We start from the raw sequence: 5,992 nt of genomic DNA, 5'->3' as shown, positions 1-5,992 counted from the left end.
TGTATTTATGGTCCGGGTGTTTCTCGGACAACCTTGATGCACGATCCCTCTCTGGGCTGGCCACTTTCGTTCGCTTGTAAATAAAGTCCTCCCTCTCTTGTCCAGGTGGCTTTGACATGGTGTTGCAATCGCTGTTGCTGGCTTGTGCAATTTAAAAACTTCTTATAAGAGTATAATTTAACAGCACATAACCATAAAATAGATGACAATTTTATTTGCACGAATTATCCTATAGACATATAACAGTCCTAATGATTCCTTGAGGCCTTGCAGTGTCACAATGTTCTCCATGGTTCCACAGGCCCCACAGTGTCATGTGACTCCTCTGTTCCATGAGTCCTGCAATGTCACAATGGACCTTTGGACCAATGGACCATGGGGTGTTGCAGTGTCACAACGCCCTCCTTTGGCTCCACAGGGTCACAATGGAGCACTGATTACAGGCAGCCTCTCTGTGTTACCCTGGAGCTTTGTTTCCGTGGGGTCTCGCAGTGTCCCAATGGAGCCTTGGTTGGATGGGGCCTCACAGTGTCACAATGATGCCTACATTCCACTGAGGCACACGGCGTCACTAGGGTCCCCTTGCTTCCATGAGGCCCAGCAATGTCACAGTGGTGTCCATGAATCCATGAGGACTCACAGTGTCCCAATGGTCTCTTGATCTCACATGGTCCCACAGTGTCCCAAAGGCCCCTTGGTCTCACAAGGCCCCACAGTGTCCCAATGGTCACTTCTTCTCACATGGCCCCACAGTGTAACAATGGTCCCTTGGTTCCATGGTTCCTGGTCTGGTGCATTCCCCTCTCCCCTTCTCAGGCCGCCCTGCCAGCTGAGAAATGCTCACTGGGCCTGGGCCTTGGCCAGCAGCCCCTGGGCTCAGCTCCTCTGGAGCTCATCACAGACACTGTCTGCTCCAGGCTCAACCCTTCATTTCCTGGGGAGATGCCAAAGCCTCCGCAGGGAACATTTCCCTTTGCTCAGGGGAATTTCACACAGGTGCCTTGTAGTGACTCTTTGTGTCTGTGTGCACACAGGAGTGCCTGTGCTCAGGGAAATGTGGCAGATATGCTGCTCCCTGAGGACTTTGGATGCCTTGGATAGCTGAGCCAGTCAGGCCTGGAAGTAAGGTTAAGTCATGTTACCCTGATTCTTAAGATTTTCTAAAGCCTTCTGAGTTTACATTCTGTTGGAGAACCTTCCCACACAATTTCTGTCAACAACATATTGTTTACAATCTTTTATGGGGCTGGACAAACTTGATGTACTAGTGCTTTGTCCAATGTCTTTGGAGAGGTGGCCCATTCACTCTCCAATCCAATGTCACCTTTGGGAAAGTATAAAAGTTGGAGTCAGAGAATAAACTTTTATCTTTACCTTGCAAATAGCAGGTGGCTCGCGTCGTGCTTTCACGTGTCTTATAGCGACAAAGTCACAAGCTGTAAGCAAAGTTAAATGCTGCTAAGAGTTGTTCTTTTGCTAATTTGTGAAGCTTAATAGAAGTTCTAAGCGAAGTTGAATATTGTTAAGTGTTATTCCACAGCTCTGTTTAGCTTTTAGGCTGTATTCCTTTTATCCTTGCCCTCACTGTCCTTTCGTCACACACACACACACACATTAACATACACACTCACACAAAAACACACAGAGACACACAGACACCGGGACAGTTCTTGACTCCTTTTTGGTTTGATTGCCTGGATTTTGTTTGGTTTTGTTGTTGCTTTGTTTCCTTGCTGTGCCTGAAGTTTCCAGTCAGGAGCAGAGTGACTCTTGCCAAGGAACTCTGTGGTGCTGTCACTTAATATTAAAGCTGTTTTATGCTACTCCCCTGCTGGAGATTTTTATAAGTGCTCTCAAGCCCTCCTTCATAAGAGGGTGAAGGAGCCCTGGCCAAGCTCTGGCCCTGGGGGCACAGGGATGCTGCTAGGGGGTCCCTGTCTCCCTGTTACAACTTTCAGGGCCCTGAGCCCCTGTCCCCGTGTCAGGCTCTGGGCTTGATCTCCTCGAACATCCTCAACGGGAGGCTGCAGCGCCAGGGGCAGGGGGACCCAGAGGGACACGCGATGCCACTGTGCACCAGCAGCTTTGGACTTCTCTGGGAGGAACTGTGAGTGGGAGCTGGCTTGAAGTGACCTCCCCAGTAAGGTCACAGAGCCCCTGAGATGTCACTCTGCCTCCTGGGATGTCACAGCCCACCCTGGGATCTCACAAATCCCCCTTGTGATGCCACAGAGCCAGTGCTGCTCTATCACTCTGGGATGTCATACAGTTGCGCTGTGATGGCACAGAAGACTCTGGCATCACAAAGTCAGCCCGTGTCACAATCCTCTAGTGCAAGCGGGAATCATGACAGTTCATTTTCCCCATCTCAGACTTAGCAGAAGTAGATAGGCTTATCATGAGAAACCGAATGTGATAAACATGTTAGAAATGAAAGGCTCCAAGTTATTAGTTATTAATTTAATAAAAGTTATTAAGTGTACCAAATATAAATTTTGAGAAAAATGGAAAAAAGCCACTATAAAAAAAAGTCAGTGTGGAGCCCGGGATTGCCACCGGGTGAGACACAGGTTGGACAGCTGCAGCAGAGGGTCCTCTATGCTTCACACCGACCGTCCTGTCTGACCCATTTTTATACCATTTTCCTTGCCTGAGCCAGAGTCCCCTTTCTTCCTTTTTGGAGTGCATGTATTCATGTGGAGTTCTTTTCTCTGTGGCAAGTTGAACAATACATGTCCGGAGAGTGATGAACACCTGTGTTTGCAGTCCCGGAATTCGGATTTGAGATGTACCTCCCTGATGGCTCTGACTATCTCGGTCTCGGATATTTATCGTGTATTTATGGTCCGGGTGTTTCTCGGACAACCTTGATGCATGATCCCTCTCTGGGCTGGCCACTTTCGTTCGCTTGTAAATAAAGTCCTCCCTCTCTTGTCCAGGTGGCTTCGACATGGTGTTGCAATCACTGTTGCTGGCTTGTGCAATTTAAAAACTTCTTATAAGAGTATAATTTAACAGCACATAACTATAAAATAGATGACAATTTTATTTCCACAAATTATCATATAGACATATAACAGTCCTAATGATTCCTTGAGGCCTTGCAGTGTCACAATGTTCTCCATGGTTCCACAGGCCCCACAGTGTCATGTGACTCCTCTGTTCCATGAGTCCTGCAATGTCACAATGGACCTTTGGACCAATGGACCATGGGGTGTTGCAGTGTCACAACGCCCTCCTTTGGCTCCACAGGGTCACAATGGAGCACTGATTACAGGCAGCCTCTCTGTGTTACCCTGGAGCTTTGTTTCCGTGGGGTCTCGCAGTGTCCCAATGGAGCCTTGGTTGGATGGGGCCTCACAGTGTCACAATGATGCCTACATTCCACTGAGGCACACGGCGTCACTAGGGTCCCCTTGCTTCCATGAGGCCCAGCAATGTCACAGTGGTGTCCATGAATCCATGAGGACTCACAGTGTCCCAATGGTCTCTTGATCTCACATGGTCCCACAGTGTCCCAAAGGCCCCTTGGTCTCACAAGGCCCCACAGTGTCCCAATGGTCACTTCTTCTCACATGGCCCCACAGTGTAACAATGGTCCCTTGGTTCCATGGTTCCTGGTCTGGTGCATTCCCCTCTCCCCTTCTCAGGCCGCCCTGCCAGCTGAGAAATGCTCACTGGGCCTGGGCCTTGGCCAGCAGCCCCTGGGCTCAGCTCCTCTGGAGCTCATCACAGACACTGTCTGCTCCAGGCTCAACCCTTCATTTCCTGGGGAGATGCCAAAGCCTCCGCAGGGAACATTTCCCTTTGCTCAGGGGAATTTCACACAGGTGCCTTGTAGTGACTCTTTGTGTCTGTGTGCACACAGGAGTGCCTGTGCTCAGGGAAATGTGGCAGATATGCTGCTCCCTGAGGACTTTGGATGCCTTGGATAGCTGAGCCAGTCAGGCCTGGAAGTAAGGTTAAGTCATGTCACCCTGATTCTTAAGATTTTCTAAAGCCTTCTGAGTTTACATTCTGTTGGAGAACCTTCCCACACAATTTCTGTCAACAACATATTGTTTACAATCTTTTATGGGGCTGGACAAACTTGATGTACTAGTGCTTTGTCCAATGTCTTTGGAGAGGTGGCCCATTCACTCTCCAATCCAATGTCACCTTTGGGAAAGTATAAAAGTTGGAGTCAGAGAATAAACTTTTATCTTTACCTTGCAAATAGCAGGTGGCTCGCGTCGTGCTTTCACGTGTCTTATAGCGACAAAGTCACAAGCTGTAAGCAAAGTTAAATGCTGCTAAGAGTTGTTCTTTTGCTAATTTGTGAAGCTTAATAGAAGTTCTAAGCGAAGTTGAATATTGTTAAGTGTTATTCCACAGCTCTGTTTAGCTTTTAGGCTGTATTCCTTTTATCCTTGCCCTCACTGTCCTTTCGTCACACACACACACACACATTAACATACACACTCACAAAAAAACACACAGAGACACAGAGACACTGGGACAGTTCTTGACTCCTTTTTGGTTTGATTGCCTGGATTTTGTTTGGTTTTGTTGTTGCTTTGTTTCCTTGCTGTGCCTGAAGTGTCCAGTCAGGAGCAGAGTGACTCTTGCCAAGGAACTCTGTGGTGCTGTCACTTAATATTAAAGCTGTTTTATGCTACTCCCCTGCTGGGGATTTTTAAAGTGCTCTCAAGCCCTCCTTCATAAGAGGGTGAAGGAGCCCTGGCCAAGCTCTGGCCCTGGGGGCACAGGGATGCTGCTAGGGGGTCCCTGTCTCCCTGTTCCAACTTTGACGGCCCTGAGCCCCTGTCCCCGTGTCAGGCTCTGGGCTTGATCTCCTCGAACATCCTCAGGGGGAGGCTGCAGCGCCAGGGGGAGGGGGGCCCAGAGGGACACGGGATGCCACCGGGCACGAGCAGCTTTGGACTTCTCTGGGAGGAACTGTGAGTGGGGGCTGGCTTGAAGTGACCTCCCCAGTAAGGTCACAGAGCCCCTGAGATGTCACTCTGCCTCCTGGGATGTCACAGCCCACCCTGGGATCTCACAAATCCCCCTTGTGATGTCACAGAGCCAGTGCTGCTCTATCACTCTGGGATGTCATACAGTTGCGCTGTGATGGCACAGAAGACTCTGGCATCACAAAGTCAGCCCGTGTCACAATCCTCTAGTGCAAGCGGGAATCATGACAGTTCATTTTCCCCACCTCAGAATTAGCAGAAGTAGATAGGCTTATCATGAGAAACCAAATGTGATAAACATGTTAGAAATGAAAGGCTCCAAGTTATTAGTTATTATTTTAATAAAAGTTATTAAGTGTACCAAATATAAATTTTGAGAAAAATGGAAAAAAGCCACTGTAAAAAAAAGTCAGTGTGTAACCTTGGGATTGCCACCAGGTGAGACACAGGTTTGACAGCTGCAGCAGAGGGTCCTCTATGCTTCACACCGACCGTCCTGTCTGACCCATTTTTATACCATTTTCCATGCCTGAGCCAGAGTCCCTTTTCTTCCTTTTTGGAGTGCATGTATTCATGTGGAGTTCTTTTCTCTGTGGCAAGTTGAACAATACCTGTCCGGAGAGTGATGAACACCTGTGTTTGCAGTCCCGGAATTCGGATTTGAGATGTACCTCCCTGATGGCTCTGACTATCTCGGTCTCGGATATTTATCGTGTATTTATGGTCCGGGTGTTTCTCGGAAAACCTTGATGCACGATCCCTCTCTGGGCTGGCCACTTTCGTTCGCTTGTAAATAAAGTCCTCCCTCTCTTGTCCAGGTGGCTTCGACATGGTGTTGCAATCACTGTTGCTGGCTTGTGCAATTTAAAAACTTCTTATAAGAGTATAATTTAACAGCACATAACTATAAAATAGATGACAATTTTATTTCCACAAATTATCATATAGACATAGAACAGTCCTAATGATTCCTTGAGGCCTTGCAGTGTCACAATGTTCTCCATGGTTCCACAGGCCCCACAGTGTCATGTGACTCC

The sequence above is a fragment of the Lonchura striata genome, chromosome 29, assembly GCF_050655825.1.
Source record: "Lonchura striata isolate lonStrDom1 chromosome 29, ASM5065582v1, whole genome shotgun sequence".
NCBI classification, from domain to species: Eukaryota; Metazoa; Chordata; class Aves; order Passeriformes; family Estrildidae; genus Lonchura; species Lonchura striata.
Note: the sequence above shows the minus strand (reverse complement) of the source record.